Source organism: Taeniopygia guttata, chromosome 1 (genome assembly GCF_048771995.1).
Source record: "Taeniopygia guttata chromosome 1, bTaeGut7.mat, whole genome shotgun sequence".
Classification (NCBI taxonomy): Eukaryota; Metazoa; Chordata; class Aves; order Passeriformes; family Estrildidae; genus Taeniopygia; species Taeniopygia guttata.
In genome coordinates, this window is record NC_133024.1 from 8853946 (window position 1) to 8872617 (window position 18672).

An 18672-nucleotide genomic window follows, 5' to 3' on the forward strand; every position below is an offset into this window, starting at 1 on the left:
GTTGGTTTTAACTTAGACAGAAGTATACCTGGTGTGGGGGTAGTCCCCACACAGAACCCAAGGCTAAGATTTGCTTAGTTAAAGGTGAGTGCTGACAGTACCATCTTATCACAGCAAGCTGAAAAAGAATGCAATGGGACTTCCTAGTTGTGAATTTTAGGGAATCTTCCTGGTTTCTGGTTGCAAGGGATAAGAAAATAACAAATTGTGGCTAGTATAGCATGGCTCTCGGGCAGGTTTCAAACCAGTCATGGTTTTAAACAGAGTCTGATGAAGTAGAAGACTTTACCCACTCTATAAATTGTAAAAGAACCTCCTTCCACCTTCTCTTTTTTCATATTATTACTGTGTACTCACTGGGGCTGCACACTCACAGGGGAGCCAAGTTCCAGGTAGCAGATGATCCTGGCTGCTCTCTAAGCAAACTAGGGAGAGGAGAGGCAGACAATCTTTCTTCTAAGATCATAAATTTCAGGGAGGAGTTCTTTCTCTTTTTCAAAAATTATGCAAGAACACCTTTCTGACCCTGGACCTGTTCAGCTGTGAATGCCCAGCCTTAACTTTTGCACTGTGAAAACAGAGCAGCCCTGTTGCTTTTGGGTGTGAGCTTTGGCTCTCCTGTGGCGTAACTTAATGAGTGTGGCAACACCTCACCTCTGCAGCCTGACCTTGCTTACCTTTTGTGGGGGGGACACTGAGGACTGAAGAACAGTGCATTTAGTTACAAATATAGGTATAGTTACAAACTACGTGCTGTTTCCCAGATATCTGAATATGCACTTGAGAGCAGGGAGGGAGAGTTTGCCATTGTCTTCAGTTTCTGCATTCCCCAACACCTCAATTCAGAGCAAGGGTTCTGGAATTGATAGCCTCCTACATTTATTTCATAACAGTGCAGATGCTTCAAAGACAGTGAATTCAACATGTGGCTTTTTCCAGCTGTCTCTTGCAGGGATGCTCAGAGACTTGTGGCCCTACTCGAAAAAATATCTGTTGTTGAGAAAGAGTCTCTAAAGATTATTTGTGTACCATGAGTAAATACTTAATGAAAAAAAAAATTTTTGAAATATTTACTTGTATACCAGATGACCTTTCATCTGTTTAGCATGGTAGTTAGTGGGAATATACCTTCTGTTTATCTCTTCAGCAAAATCTGGTTTAGAACATTCCACACAGATCTGGAAAGAGAAACCTGCAGTTTGGGGAAAAAGATGTATCTGTGGACTGCTGCCCCTGCCAGTTTTCAGGAGTTTATTACTCTTAGGGGAAAGCTTAATAGTCTGTTAATTGAGAAGACAGAAGATCTTTTACACTTGGCTGCACACTATTATTAGGAGCATAGCAATAAAGGGAACAAACCTTAGCCCACATATTCAAGTAAAAATTTGCAAAATAAGTTTAACAAGGTAGTGATGAATTATCCATGCTACAATGTGTAGCAGAGCACAAAAGGGCTAATAGCAATAAAAGCATTGATTACTGAGAGGGATTCTGCTCATTTTTATTTTTTCCATTGACAAGGTACTTGTTTCTGGTGCTTCTGACTCAACCCACAGGTTGTAAAATTGCAACTCCATAATGTCATGGCAAGGTGGAGTCCAGACTAGCTTGCAGAAGATTACTAATTTTTCCAAAATCTCACCACTTTTTCAACTTTGGATCCAGACAGCTAGATCAGAGTGAACACTGAGTTCCTGGGAGGTACAGAACAGTTTGTTCTGAGGTTTTGCTTGCTTTGTATGCGGGCGAAACTGCTGCTTTCGGAGGGTGGGCTGATGGTGCTGTGATTCACACGGAGTAGCAGTGGTACCATGACAACTTCCAATTCAGCCGTGCCTGTGAATTTCATCTCCACTGCCAGACCCATCTTTTATAATTCCCATGGTGGCTTTCTTGGTCGTTTGTTTGGTTTTTTTTTTTTAATAACGGTACAGTGTCACTGTGAACTGTTCCTGAGATTTTAATGCAAGTTGTTATTGTCCCAGCTTAAACAAAGAAAAGAACACAACATTAAATTTGTGAACACTTCTGGGGCTTACGTTTTTCTATCAAAGTAAATTATTCTCTGTAGACAAGAAATGATTTGATAAACTTGGTTGTGATTGATCCTTAGCTGCTTAAAAGAAGACCAGCATGCGGCCATGCTGCTGGTATGGAGTCCATGAAATTTGGATTTCAGGCATTCTTGTGATGAGCTCCTGGTTCTTGCATGTGGCTTTGCCAGGGCAGGGCCTGAGCCTGTGTCTCTGTTCCAGGGAAGCTAGAGGTCTCTTGAAACAAGGCTTTTCAATCTGCATATCTACATCCAGTGTATTCCCAATGGATCTGCATCATTTACCACTTGAGAGAAGAGCTTTTGTAATGCCATGTTAGGAGCACCTACATTGGGATACATAGAGAGCATGCAAGCTTTGCAAAGGAGTAATATATCTTTTTATGCTTTGTTTTAATCAGGCCATCATCTGTTTTTGTAGACAAACAGTTCCAGGACAGAAGACAATGATCCAGTGGAAGGCACAGCACCATATCTGTCCCTAGAGCCTGTAGCTGTCCAGTCCTGTGCCTCATGGAGCCCTTTTGGAAAACCAGGTCTACAGGAACAGTGTGCAAGCACTCATAACATGGATATTTTCAAACCTTTATGGTTTGCTGAAGAAGCTTCTGTTTATGCTTCCTATTTTAAAAAAAAAAAAAAAAAAAGAAAAAGAGGACTTCTGTGCAGCAAAGGTTTGTACCTGGCATAGTGTAACACCTACATTGTACGGAGCAAGGATTTTACCAGGAGGGGGATTTTAATTAAATTCATTAACCCCTACTGCAAGCACACGGGTGTAGCTTGAAGCAGAGGAGCAGGCTCTGTTGCTGTACCATATTTGTGTTGACCATCAGGTTGTGGGTCAGGATGAGTCCTTGCTGGTGCTAAATTTCCAGTATTTTCTTCTGCAAAGTTGTTTGTTTAAAAATACATACAACCAGGGCTGCTGGGGTGTGTGTCAGGGCCCTGGCACCACGACAGGCTGTCACTGTCCCTTGCCTCCCTCACGGCAGAGCTGGTGCTGCTCCTGGGCCACCTCTGCTCCCTGTGGTGGTGGAGATGGTGGGACAGGACTGCTCGTGAGTCCCTGCCATGCCCTGCTGTAGTGGCCCTGTGCCCTGATGGGAGTAGGAAAAATAATGTCTGTTGTGCACTCAGATAAGGCAAGTCTTCTTGTTCAGGAGGAGCACACAGGAGGGACCCAGGCAGGGCATTTGATGGTGGCATCTAAGAGCCATATATATTCCAAACATCTAGAAAATATATGGAATTTGCATGCAAGATGTGCACTATCCACTGACATACCTTTGTAAATCCAAAAATGGAGAGGGGAGTGGGGGGAACAACCCCAAGCTGAAGAAGAGGAAACTTTCCAAACATTTCAAATGCATTTTTAAAAAGCAGATCTACTGTGTCTCCTGATGAGTTCTGACTAGCCTGAAGTCTTCTCATACAAATTGTGTCAGCTCTGCCAAGAGCTGAGATTATTTTGGGCCTGCCTGGATCATGTCAAAGCCGTTTGCACCCTCTTACCCTGGCGCCAAGTGCACGGATGTGCTGCTCTGGCTGGGGCACGCCGCTGCCCTGACCCGGTCAGGTATGATGCACACACTAAAACCAAACAGGTGCTGGGTGTGGGCACTTCCTCCTCTCCTGGGAGAACAGAAGGACTGTGCCATGTCCCAGGAGAGGGCTCTGGGAGCCAGGACTCTCAGAGGCACTTGGGCAATGCTCAGGAAGGAGGAGATGGGGCGTGAGGAGAGTGCTTCTGCTGATGGCAGCTCTCCTCCGCCAATGACTCGATAAAATCTGGCAGCCAGCTGGATCACCACCAACACAGTGTCTTGAGGTATTGCTAGGACAAAGTAAAAATACTGTGAGTGGTGTGGCATCTACGTTGTGCCGCATCTATGAGCTAGTCAGAGTCAAGGTAGTCTAAGGAAATGTGAACCTGCTGGAGCTGTCGTGGAGAAATTTGCAGTAAGGTGCTAGCACGATACAGGAGACAGTGCATAAGCTGATGCTGGCTTCATCTAAGGGTTCCACAGCCCTTTCAGCAAGGTGTGCCATGTGTGGAGAAATGGCATTATAGCCATTTCATCAGTGTCACCCTCTGGGGGGGAACCTTAGCCACTCCTCAGAGCAATCACGTGGCAGAGACTGAATGGCAAGCAGCAAAGGGGGCAGAGGTTTCTGAACGCCTGGAACTGCTCTTCTTTCTTCACCCTGGCAAAGCTGAAGCCTGCACAACTGCAGGGAAGCGTGGAAATCCCTCGCGAGGAAAACTTGTGGTAACAGTTGGCGCTTGCTGCCGAGCGGAGATGCCGCCAGACGGCTCCCGGGAAGTGAACAGGAGATCCACATGGGAACAGCAACATCTGCCCACCAGGATCTGAGATTTGGGGCCACGTTTCCCAACAAATGACATGGACTGACACAGTTTGAGCTGCCTCTGTGAATGGGGAGCCTTCAAAGATGCTCATCTCTCTCCTGCAATTGGACAGCCCAAGCATGTGTGACTCCTAGCAGCTGGTCTTTCCTCAAACACTCGGTTTCCATCCCTGCAAATGGACTTGGTGCTCTGGTAGCAGGCCAGCTGTTTGGTTTTGAGGCAACAAGCACGTTGCAAGTAGTATTTTTCTACATGTGCTTGTTTCAATATGTTCAGATGTGAAAGTACTTAACTGCACAATGCCCCAGATGTCTGAAGGCCTCTTGGGGATGAGAGCACGCACTGCTGATATTGTAACCTGGAACAGTGGTTTTTGTGTGCATTAGGAATGACTACAATTGCAAATGAAAATTTAGGACAGGAAACCACCTACCCAGAGAAGAGATCAACTGCAGACAGACCCAGGCACAATAATTCTGAAAACTGAGAAATATTTGACATCCAGATAAAACGAAGACAAGTCTGAAACTCAGCCACTCAAAATCCAAGTTAAAGTAGGTCAGTGAGTTTAGACCCAGCACTGCAGTTTGAACAACTCACAGAAAGTATCTGCATATTTTTCAAAACATAGGCACTGCCTAAAGCCATTGCTTTGCAGCAGATCCAGAAGTCGACTGAACATCCAAAAGCCTAATCCAAGACCTTCCAATGCTGCAATAACATTGAAAATGAGACTAAATCATCATCCTTTTTTAAGAAGTGTTCAGTCAGGGGAAAAAATTTAAAAGGGTTAAGCTTCAGCTGACACATGCCCTACTTCTCATGTGAGCTTACTAGGAACAGCAGCAGGAATACATCTCTGTGAGAGCAAGCCAAGCATGCAGCTTGGTTTTGGCCTTGGAGTCATACTGTTATGGCCCATCTTGGGGTTTGTGTGGGGCCACAATACTTCTCCCAGCTCACTCTGCCCACCAGCTGCTTCCTTCCAGGGTGGAGCATGCCCACAGCCAGGGCTACCACAAACCTGCCCTTTGACAGGCTTTGCCAAGGCTGATTCACTGTTGGAGTGTGGAGAAGAAAAGGCAGCAAGTGTTGAGTGTCCCCTGGGCAGTGTAGCTTAGCTCCAGGGTGAAAATGGCTCTCTCAGCAGGGCACCAGAAATGCAGCAGGCTGGGACAATCCCACCTGAAACAGCTGCACTGGTCACCTTTAGGAAAATGTGCAGCAGGAGTCCTGCTTCCTCACCCAGGTCCAATGCTAGTAAGAAAAATAGTGTATGTTAATTTGTTACTGGGGAAGAGCAGCAGCATCAGCCAGTTATTGGGGCTGGCACATGACTTCTCACTTTTTGTTTCGGTATTTCCTCTCTCCTGAAAACACAGAAGCTTCTGGTTCTGGCATGCCATTTCTCTGCAGGTTTTCAACACATAATATGAGAGTTTATTTAAAAAAAAGAAAACCACTAATGATAATAATAATACATAAAAAAGACAGAAAAATCACCCCAGTCAGAATAAAGTAACACCAAGTAACTGGCTAGAGTCCTTAATCTCTCTTGATAGCACGGGAAAGCTTGTACAAACTTTCACAGTGAATGACTCAGGTTGGTATTTAAATTTATTTGAGAAGAAATCACCCTAAAAAATAAGTGAAGACTGATGCAGTTTTCTAGGTTAGGTCTGCCTTATTTAGTGAGCCTCATTACATGTTCAATGACATAAAACCAGGTGGCAGTTGACACACTAAACCAGTCTAAACAGGTCACAGTCTGCTCCAATGTCAATCATTTGCCTGGGGTCAGGAAGTAAAAGTAGGCCATGACTTCATTTCTAAAAGCATCAGATTCGGTTTTGTTCCTTGTTAGTTTTGCTCAGCTCCTGTGTTGAAGTGCAGTGGTCACATCCATCCTGAGCAAGCAGCTGAACATGAGGCTGCATCTTCCTGGGAGTCCACTGCACGGGTTTGCTGCTGCTCCTCGCTGGGCAGCGTCCACCACTGCCTTTTCTGGCTGCTGAGGGGGTGGTTCTTTGTTATCCCTCTTGCCTTGAGCAAAAATCATTACGAATTTCACAGAGCAGCTCTCTCAAACAGCTCGTTCTGTGTGTGCCAGAGGTACACAGATTCATGAAACACAGGCACTGGGATAAAAGTCTTGGCTAATGGGCTGGCACAGAGATCTTTCCTTTGGTTCACATCAGCTGATTGATACCTCTGGTGTCTCTCTTTGCAGTTAGCAGGGTAATTACAATAACATACCTTTTTGCTGAAATAGAGTTTCTGAAAATAAAAAAACAACTGGTGCTGCGGAAAACAACAGCTTTTGTAAAACTGCATTTTCTGGGAAAAAAAGGCACAGACTTATAACAATGGGCAATAGTTAATAGTGCGATCCTACCAGATCATTCCTTGCTAGCCTATCTCCAAGTAGTAGCTCCATAGGAAAAGAAAAAAAAAAAAAAAAACACCAAAAAAACAAACAAAAAAAAAACCAAACCAAACCAAAAAACAAACAAACAAACAAAAAAAAAAACAAACAAAAAAAACCACCAATCTTTGAAGTAGGAAAAACCAAAATAAAATATTTTACTTTCTTTTCACCTCCAGTTCAGCTGTAAGACCAGGAATTAGAGGACAGGGTCTTCAGTGCCATGTTGAAGTGCAGAGAGAGCAGTGGTAGGTCAGCAGAGATTCAGCCCCAGAGCCCTGCACTGAGAACATACCCCAGTCTGAGTTTCCTTTAGTGTGCAGCACCACTCACTGTGAGATATTTCATCATGGCAGTGCTGCTTTTGCCAAGTGTTTTGGAGGCTTTAGTAATAAAAACATAGGCAACTGCTGAATCAAGTGAAAATTAATCACAATCCTTTTAGATAAGATGCTGTAGGACCCTTGACACAAGTCTTTCAGTGATAAATTTCTATTGTGTGTTAAATAAAATTACTTAGAATCATATTCCAATTTTTAATTTCAGGCAGCTGTGTGGATCATCAACATTCCTAAAGGATCTGAGGTAAATTCAATTACTGAGAAATGTTTCACCTGATATAGAAAAGTTAAGTGGTGTGCATTACATTATTAGATGTTTGTTTATTGATTTCTGAGGGGCTATCCTGTTATAGTTTTTTAATCCTTCTAAAGACTGCCTCAGGTTTTTGAGAAGCACTTTGGATCTGGACAGCCACAGTAAAGGAGTGATTTATTTGGTCTTAGTACAAGGAAAAAAAAAATCAGCATTTTAAAATTTGTCACCAATTGAAAGCTGAGATTTAAATTTGAGAAGGGTCAAATCTGGATTAAGTATTTTAGATGTACTTCTCAAGAGAAAAGTGTGAACAAGCAGAAAAATTCTTAGACAGGTCATGGATGGAAAAGAAAATATTGCTCTGCAAATATTAAGAGAGAAATGTGCCGGAAACTAAGCTGGAAACTTTCTGAACTCTGATACTTACTGAAGCATAAACTGGACTTTAGTGGTATCTTCCATTAATTGTGGCCTGTAGAATAATTCTGTGTGGAATAGTAATTTTGATATAATGTAATGCCACTTGTCTTAGCCACTCATATGGTCTCTTTTTTTGTGGCTGGTTCAAAGTACCACTTTACATACCAGACAAAAAATTAATTCTCCAGTTCCATATGCCTGAATACAAACTTGAGACTGAGTCAGATGCAGTTAAAAGTAAAATTCAAGTCCTGAGATCTCAGAAAGAAACTTGTGCTTCACAGATTCATAAATGCATTCCAGTTTTGCCAAGTAATATAGTACTAGCGCTTGTCATTAAGTGGTAAAATAAATATATGATCTGTTTTGTTTGGGTTTTGTTTGGTTATGGTTTATTTATTTGTTTGGGTTTTTTAAGAGTACTTTTTAGACTTGTTTGTGAAGCTCCAAAGCAGACTAAAGTTAGTTGTGGGAGTATTTGGCGGAGACTGCAGACTAAAGTGAGATTGTTTTCCCAGTGGAAATGTTGATTAGTCCCTTTTCTTGTTTTCCTTCCTAGGAACTCTCTCCAAGGTTATGTATTTTAGGATCAGAAGTGTAATTGTATCCTCAGAGCATATCAGTTCAGTTTATGTAGGGAGCATCATGGCATGTGTCATATGAATTCACTGGTCAAATGCTATCTAATGCTGGTCTGCTTTAGTTCAGATTATCAGTAGTCTGCAAGTATAAAACCATGATCTTTGTTGTCATTCAATAGATATCTAAACCAGAGATCACCAAACCTGTTTCTTGGTTATCCTGCTGTGGATCACATAGGCTCCTTAGCAGCAGAAAAAAAAGTACTCAGATTTGTTGAGTTTGTTGTTTTGCAGAAATTAGTAGTGTTGTGTTTTAAGTTACAGAACAACTGGAAAATAACTAGTCATATTCTATTTACAGAAGCACATTTTCTAGGATAAAACTGAGAACTCAGCCCTGTAACCACAGCTTAGCATCTAACATTGAGAAATCAGGATAAATTTTAATAAGGTCTTTAATAAAACTGAAGGTGTATATTAAGAGAATGTCACAGCTTCTGGAAGTATCACAGCTGTACATATTTTCAATGTAAAGTATTTTTGGCTTAGCATAATATAATTAAAATATAAGGAGGGAAGATGTTCTACTGAAAAATCTATTTTTATCTTCAAAGAAGCTTGAATTGAAGAGGTAGAAAACATTAGGTCACTGGTGGTGTTCTCCAGAGCCCTTAGAATTCAACAGGAAGTTCTGGATTGAATGCAATCAACCACAGCAAATGTGAAAGGCTGGTATGAAAATGCCCCCAGAAGCAAAGAGATATGATGTCTGATGGTTGTACATGCCAGAAAATTACTTTCTGTGGGGATTTTGAAACATATTACTTTTTCCAAAAATAGATGTAAAAAATATTTCATACTATTGTTTATACCTATTTTTCAGGGTCCAGGCTTTTAATCGCAGCCCAATGATTCAGTTAAGAGTGAGGAATTCTAATGTCTTCAAACATTTATCTAAAATCTGTTAGTTCTTTACATAACTGAAAAAAACACCTAAGTTGAAGGTACCTTTATGTATTTTGGCAGTCTCCTGAAATGCATTGCCATTGTGGGCAAGTTTTCTGTAATTGTTACTGAACCAGGTTACTCTTTATTTCAGTTCACATTGTGTTAGCATTTCATTTCTAGAACTGGTTCAAACCTGTGTATTTTGATGTATCTAGTAGTGAAATCTCCATTTAAGCAGAGGGGCTGAAATAACCAATATTTACATTGACAGAGGAATGCAGGAAAGTTTCCTTCTTGTAATATTGGCTGTAATGAGTTTTATTAGCCTTTATTTCCCTTATGTAGCCAGGTGACACTGCTTATTCACTGCACAATCTAAATTAAACAGCAGCTGGTTGGCTCCCACCAGCTTATTCTGTATAAGGATTTCAAAACTCATCCTGGTGTATCCATATGTTTCATGCTGAGTTTTAAGCAGAGGAATGTCTGTCTTAGCCTAGATACTTCCAGTCACACCTTCCTGGTATAGAAAGTCCTGGTTAATAATTTAATCACTAATATACTTCTTCTAGATCCCTACAAGCATTGGCAATTGCTGTTGTTCTTCTCAATTCCTTAGACAAAAAAAAAAAAAGAAAAAAGAAAAAAAAAAACCCAAACAAAACTAAACCAAAGCAACAAAAAAAGGGTGTTGGGGGCAAAAAACCTATTTTCCCTTATTTAAAAAAATTCTGTCAGAAGTAAGACCACAGCAGAAACATAAAATAGTCAGGTGTATACAAGGGGAAAACACATTCTGTCTTTTTATTTTTTCCCTTAAAAAATGACATTTTTAGTGTTTACATGTTACTCTTGCCCTGATTAGCCATATATCTTAGTGAACTCATTGAACATACACAGTAAGATCTCATTTATCAAGATTACAGGTGAAAGCTTAGAAAATGGAGAATTTTAATAGAGTCAGCAGCAAAAGACCAGGAGTGTCTGTGTGCTCCCCAGGCAGTGGGACAGTGAGCCACGCTGTACAGGTGAGAGGGGCAAACACCTCTGCCCTGTTTGCTGTGCAGTGTGAACACTTGAATCTGCTCCTAAACCCACAGCTTCAGGTTTTTCTGTTTCAGCAGAATATGTAGTTTAGCTGTGGCTGATATTTTCTCATGCTGTCTCATTGTTTTTGTGGGTTTTCAAGGCTATTCAGCAAGAGAGAAAGTAAATTATGAAGCTATTCTCAGAAGGGTGTTCCTTTCTCCCAGGGTTACCTGTGTCAAGTAGCAGATTAATTTGAAGAGGCAGCGGAGCCATAGTAGCTAATTTGCACAATCATGAGTGAACACTTTGATTGTTTCTTGTTCTTCTGATGAATCATTCAATTATTTAGGTTGGAAAGGACTTTAAGGATCACCTGGTTCCAAGCCCTTGCCAAGGGCAGGGACACCTTCCAGTAGACCACTTTGTTCAGAGCCCCATCCAACCTGGCCTTGGACACTTACAGGGATGGGGCAGCCACAGCTCCCCTGTCCAACCTTTTCCAGGGCCTCACCACCCTCACAGGGAACAATTTATTCGTAATCTCAAATCTAAATCCACCCTTTTTCAGTTTGAAGCCATTGTCCCCTGTCCTGTCACCACAAGTTTTGTACAAAGCCCCTCTCCATCTCTCCTGTGAGCTCCCTTCAGGCCCTGGGAGGTGCTTTAAGGTCTTCCAAAGCCTTTTCTTTATCAGGCTGAACAACCTGGACTCTCTCAGCCTTTCCTCACAGGAGAGATGATCCAGATGCTTACAGGGCAGTGATGTGCAGCCCAGCTGAAGAGAAGGTTCAGGGGCATGTTGTCAATGTGTTTAAATATTGGGAACAACCAAGACAACAGCATCAGTTTTTTTTTTTTTCAGTGATGCCCAGTACCAGGCTAAGAGGCAGCATGCACAAACTGAAGCACAGGAGCTTTCCCTTCAAGAGAGTTGAAGCTTTTTTACTGTGAGGGTGACATAGCAACAGCACAGGTTGCCCACTGAAGTTGTGGAATCCCCATTCTTGGAGATATTGAAAATTCTTCTGGGCACAGTGCTGAGTAGTCTGCTCTAGGTAGACTTGCTGTTTACAGCCCTTTTATTGTTAAATTTTGGAAACTTGGGGTTGTTTTCCCACAAGAGGTCCCATACAATAAAATAAAATAATATAAATATCGTTTTTTCTTTTCTTTTGCATTTCTAGAATGGATTTTTCTGATTTTAATTTTTCCCAGTTATTAAATGAAAAGTGTTATAGTTGGTTTATCCCTCAGTCTATGAAGTTTCAGAAATGAAGATAATTCAGCTGCAGGTCTGTTACAACAGCAGAGACAATGGCAGTACAATAGTATCTCCTCTCAGGCTGTAACATGATTCCTGAGCTTGATCTGTAGCTCACTGAAGATAAATGGAGAATGCCTACTGAGTTTACTCAGACCTGAATGGGAATCTGAAGAATCTGAATTAAATTCAATGCACAGAGAAAGATAACCTTTTTCTTTTTTTTTTTCTTTTTTTTTTTTTTTTCTTTTTTTTTTTTTATCTGCAGGAGTTGAATTTCAGTTAGCAGCTTTGCCCACTGGGTAAAAGTCACTTTTCATTCACTAGCTTTTAGGTGCATAGCCTTAAAAAGAACATGATTTATTTTATCATCACCGATTAAATTACTTAGGTTATGAGGCTTCTGAATGTGAATGTAGAGAGTCTAGTTGTTAACTTTCTCAGAGTATTTAACAAAAATTTAGCATGTAGTCCATGTGTCAGAGACACCTAGACTGAATGTTGTGTTTTTTTTTTTTTACCTGAATAACTTCTGAGTAATTTGTAAGAAGAGATAAACATTGAGGTTAGGATCTGTAAAATACCAAGGCATAAAACAGCCAAGCTCCTCATTATGAAGATCAGCCCTATATTTTTGATACACGTCTAAGTTCTGTAATGATTTCAGTCTACATTTGAAAATGCCTAGAAGACTTTTTCAGCACCTTATCTGTTTCAGTGCATCCTAGGTTTTGCTTAAATATGTCTGCCTCTGTTGATACTCTGCCTAAAGGCCAATAGAGTAGTTTTTCATTTGGAACAAGTAATAAAATTTAATTCACGAAAAGACCTCTTCTGCATTTTCTGTCAACTTTAGAAAAAGTCTATGGAAGAAATTATATAACCTAGATTCACAGTTACAAAAGATTAATAGTAATATTTTGTATTCAAGGGAGATTGGTGTTATATAATATTTCAAAGCTGCTGAACAAAGCAACTTGATAATGGAGGTAATGTGAAGTGAAATATCCAAGATTTAAAGAAACAAATGGAATGGTGCTGTTAAAGTCACCAGGAAGGCTGCATCTCTAGAGATAGCCTTAGAAAGGAACTAGGCCAACCAGCTGAAGCTCTCAGCTTCATCTTTAATAGATAAGAAGCTCATTTTGCAAAAAATCAGTGTAGCATAGTTAAATTTGATCTCTGGTAATTATAGTGGCTGAAGTTCCCTCTGTTAGGGATCTCTTCCATGCTTTCTCCTATTTATGCTTGTGCTGCCTTGCTCTCGTGCCCTTTTGCCTTTATCCTTCCACCCTCCAAAACAATACCTGAGTTGACTGGTTAGATATGGTGCCCAAGGAAGCCCAATAAGGGGCATTATGGTCATATTTAATATCTAGAACAATAATAGCTACTGTGTATATAGGAACTATCAAGAGCAGCCTCAGGTTTTGCAAAGGTTTTTTAAAACTGTTATTCCAAACAGCTTTTGATAATTTACATGTAGCTTATGGGTTCTGGGTTTTTAAGCATAGTCTGGTCAGGAAGCACCTACAGTACTAAAAACTCTGCAGGTCCTTAAAAAACTGGGACCAGGTATCATAACACTTACTGAGCCCAGAAGAACATAAAGCAGAGAATGTAGGAGAATTACAAGGGAAGATCAGTGCAAAATTGAAATACTGAAAATCAAAGATAGAAAATATGTTGAAAAAAATCCCCAGAGAAGGAACAGGCATACTGCTTCTGTTGCTGCCTTTTCCAATAAAAAAGAGTAATAACCATTTTTTACTTGATTTCCACCTGACAAGATGACAAAAGAGCACTTGGAATGACTGTGACAAGAGCCTGTGTGCCCCAAACCCTTACTAATTCATGTATTGATTTTTTTTTAGAAAAAAAAAAGTCTAGACTTTCATATGTCTGGTAAATGTAGATCAGTGACTTGAATTAGCAGCTGCTTACTCTTATATGCATAAAGAGATGTGATAGTCTTAACTAGAGGGATTTGCAGCCTTATTACTTTTTATCTCTTTTGGAAAATTTTAAATTGGGTGTTGAAACTGCAGTGAACCTTATTAAATACCTTCCCTACCCCCATTGGTTGCCTTAAGTGCACAGTAGTTCTTTTGTGTTGCTGCAAGAGGGATGAAAGATTTAGAAGCTCAAACCTGTCCAAAAGGCAGCAGGCACATGCAGATCTGGAGAGGGTGCTTTCTCATTTGTAACAATGCCAACGCTTTATTGTGATGCCTTGGAAGCATCTCTAGGTATTGATTCTGAAAAAGGTTGGCATGGGTTCAGCCCCAGTCAAAGCAACAGAGTCAGCTTATCCAGCTTGCTTTTGAGGACTTCAGCCATCTATCTATCAAGTAAGCAGGTTTTGCATCTCTAGATGAATAATTCCTGTACAGCAAACTGTACAGCAATGCTTAGCTTAATCCCACAGCTACTAATCTAATATATATTTCACAGTTAACATTTTTTATTTTTCCTCCTTCAAAATGGATGTTCAGTGACTTCTTGCTTTGGGATTCAGGTTCTAACTTTAAACAACTGATTTTTATTGCCAGAGGAGCTGTCATTACCAGTCACATGTCCCCTCCCATTGCGCCTGTGGATCTTTTCCCTTCTCTGGCTCATGCTGCGTAACCTCCTTTCCCTCCTACGTCACAGGCACTGCAATCCTGTTCCTTTTCTGTTCCCTGCCCTGCCATAATCTCCTGCTAACGCACCAGCTCTCACTAAGAGAATAAGCCCTGCCACCCCAAGCTCAAGCAGCTTCCTCAATAATGCCACATGATGGGAGATTACCGCTTAAAATATAGTTCAGTCTTAGCGTTTTCTTGCTTGTTCTACTTCAAGCCCTTCCTTGTGAGCTGTGACATGTCCCAGATCCCTGCCTCAGGCCTAGAACCCTTTGGCCTGTTTTTTAGGATGATCTGACTCCACACTGGACTTCCCACAACTCTCCAGGTTGCTGGGAGGCACATGCCTCTGATGTGCCCTCTGCTGCCACATCACCACCTCCCTCAGCTAAGATACAGCCTTCAAAATAAGGCTGTGCCTTGGTGCAGCGCTTAGAGCCCCCCAAAATTGCAAAATAATAAGCAAAACAAGTTGCATTTTACAGTCCTCCAGTCCTAAAATGCAGCTGGCTATTAACCTTCTTGTTTACCTCTGAAAAGTTGTGCGTGTTTGCATCTGTGTGTCCACGTTTATCTAGCTGGGAAACTCACAGTGTTTTCAGTAAGTATGGGAACCATAAATCTTTGCACAATGTTTCTGGAAATACAGCAAGCAGGTTGATATATGTGATTATCTTAGTATACACTGAGAATGGGGTCCCTGAAAAGCTGTGTCACAAAAACTCTAAGTTGGTGTGCACATACTGGGGTAGATAGGTGCTGCTTTATAAATTCTTTTAGTACTGAAACAATTTTAGAAATTTGATAAAATGCTTCTTTGCACCTCTTTTCATCTCTTAATTTTTAAACTGGTACTTTTCCTTGGATTCTGAAGCCTGGCAAGAGATACTTTAGGTTGCAGAATTGCATAGTGAGGCTTTGATTCATCATGCAGTCAGAGAGCTATAAGTCACTATTTTTTTGATTCTGCAAAGAATCTAATTTTTTGTTTTCTTGTTTGGGGGTTTTTTGTTGTTGTTTTTTTGTTTGTTTTTTTTTGGTGGATTTTGTTTTGGTTGGTTGTTTTTGGTTGTTTAACTGAAATAGTTATATTATAAAAGCAAAATTATGCAGGATGCCTGAATCCACTATGTGCTCTCCTGTACAACTTTGAGAGGGATATTTTGCTCTGTGATATGCTAGCTGTAAAATGAGAGTATTAGTTCTATTTGAGGCAAGATAAATGTGAAGGGATAATTATACATTATTACCGTGATAACACTGTTCTTTTTAATGTATGTTTTCATGCAAGACTTCCTAAAAATCTTATTGTTATTCTACTGAATCATTCATTAGCCTTTTCTCTGTTAAAATATAGGGATCTCTTCATTTTTTTACAAGCCAGTATGTATTTACTCAGATACCTGTCTTTCTGGTGGGGACTTTCCACCACTGCTGAACTGGAGAGAACAGATTTCTTTCTGAGCATGCTTTTTTTGGCAGGCTCAGGTGGATACAATCTGGCATAACAGAGAAGAGTCTTAGGGTGGAATTAATTTTCTTTTTATTTAACTATCTAAAAATTTGCTGTCCAGTCAAAGTTAATTGTACAGCTAAATATTTTCTAGTGAGTATTGAAGTCAGCTGTCAGTCTTCCTCATAGTCTGATTATGCTTTTTGAGTCTGTTATAGAAACACTTTTAGTGAACCAACATAATGTGTGCTTTTCACATATGAAAAGAATGAGTTTTCTTTCTATTGCAGGATTGTGATTTTTTATTTCTTTTGACAAGTTTCTGTATTTAAAAGGCGTAAGTGGTTTTAGAGGTAGTAGAAATAATTCATCACAAGTAGTAATGTAAGGGAGGGCTAGAGCATAGAATTCTTTCTTCTTGTGATTTCATTTTGTTGGAACCAGAAGTATGGCTAGCCAAAAGACAATTATTCCTTCCCCACTTTGTAGCTACAAACAACTGAAAATTCAGTGGCATTTATTACAAACCTGGAGAGAATATTAGGTAGTTTTATTTGGATGGATTTTCTGAGATGTAGAAGCTTTTAGCTGGATTTTCCTCTAAGTTTGAGCTGTGATTAGTTGATTTTAAGGGCATTAGGCAGCAAAAGGTCAAAAAGTGAGGTCTGTTCTGATTGTTGGCATCTCTAGACTAGAACATGGTACAATTTAGAACCAGGGTTAAGTTCTAATGTCACAGGGCAAAAGCTGGACTGTGATCTCTATGCATTGCTGGGTTTTATTACCCTGAGTGGGACTGTATGTGAAATACCATGGCTTGTTTAAGCCTGGCTGACTCCTTTGAAGCATTGGTAGAACACCTAATGTGCTTCTTTCAGGGTGCCACATGAGCTTGCACTTGAATTTTATGGACTGTTGGGTGCAGAAGCTTGATCATCCACTCTGACAGCTGTATGGAAACTGCACAGGTCCAACATAATTTCTGCCTCATTTTAGATGGCAAAATATGTGGCCCAGGAAAGGGCTGCATGGTTGAATGCATCATAACCACAAGAAGTCTCTAACTGAGATCTATTTTTCCTGACTCCTACTCCACAGCCATGTCTTCCCTTACTCCACTGGCATGCTGTCATAATGTGCCATGTAGACTTTGTTATTGACACAATGTTATTATGAAAGAAATCAAATTAGAAAATGGAAATTCTCCCATTTAACCCTGTTAGAAATTCATATGAAAGGTAGCAAGAGGCACTGTAACACCTCTACCGTAAGTTTTTAAAAATACACTTTATTCCTGCATTTATTGAGAAATGCTATTAAGTAGATTTGAGATGAACAAGAGAAAAAGCAAGAAATTATCAATATAATTGTAGGCCAGTCAGTTCTTAAGACCTTTATTTGCTGAAAGACATCTGTAATGTTGCTTGAAGTCTCAATTTTTAAACTAGATATTTAAGATTTTAGATTTAAAATGAGCCTGAGGCTGTGCTTAGCCAGAGGCTTCAAACACTACCATGCATGTTTAAGATGCTGCTGCCCATTGCACCCAAGCTGAATCAGAGCAGAGCTACCTCAGAGGGGGTATGAATTCTCTCAAATTGCCTGGGTATAAAGCTAGCTGGATTGGCTTAAACTGCTGTTAAAAGCAGCTAAGGCATTTGAAAGTTGTGCTTATGTTACTGTGATGCAAGTCATGGGAGACAGTTTAATGTTTATGAGACAGCTGAAATATTTTAAACAAATCAATAAAAGCAATAACAATAGTCATTAAACTTCTTACCAAGTATACAGAGTGTGCCAAAGACTTCAAAAATTCTCAGAATTATTTTTGTGCTGAAATATTTAATCAGGATTGGCAGGAACAGTAAACTACTTCTGGATTCCAATGGAACTTCTACAAACATGTATATGGCATCTAGATTAATACCAAATAAGTCCTTCATTATTAATGTTACCATGATGAACACCAAAGTTATTAACAAAGTTTAGAACAATTCTGAGACAGTGCCAGTAAAACGATGACACTTCAGTACAAAAATATGATTTTCAATATGAAAAAAATCTATGTCAGATTAAAATTCATATTAGAAAGAACAGAAGGATATGACTAAAACTGAAAACCCCCGACTGTTCTCTTAGAGGTGCTGCAGCCTGCTCCTTTCTGGTGAGGGTGACATGTCTGTGCTGTTCCAGGGGCAGTCTGCATGGACAGAGGTGGGAGCTGTATTCAGCAGGACCAAATTTGGATCCACCCAGGGACCACTGGCAGCATCACTATGTACAAGGAATGCATTTCTATATTCTGCCCAATATGGTTTTCTTATAACTCAAATAAGAGAAAAAAAAAACCCAGCCCAGCCCTTGAATCAATAACTGTGCAGATGGCACGTGTGGGTAGTACATGAGAAAGTTTTTCTTACAAGTTTCTTTGTGTATCATTCCCCCATAGACTTTCTTTTCCCTCAGTAGCCTTCTCACCTTTGCCTCTAATTTGCTGCAGTTTATTGAAAGGATTAAATTTAATTGGAATAAGAGATTATTTGAGGATTTATTTTAAACTATAACCTAGGAAAGTTTGTGTGAAAATGAAGTGTTTTGAAAATACGATCGCATATTTAAATTAGTGACAAATGTTACTAGAATTTGGTGGAGTCGTGTGGCAGATAATTGACCAGCTGATCAATCACAACAATGAGCTGGTGGAGCTACCACAAACCAGGCATATCCACTGGGCATCATATGGTGCTGTAAGAGGAAAGAAAATGTTTGGATGTTTGTTATTTGCAAGTAGAGAAGTGCAAGGATACAAGAGAGTTTGATCCAGCACACCGAGGGGATTCTTACAGGTAAAGAGAGATGGAAGAGGCCACAGAATCTGAGTCACTTTCCTGCTCTGCATCTGCA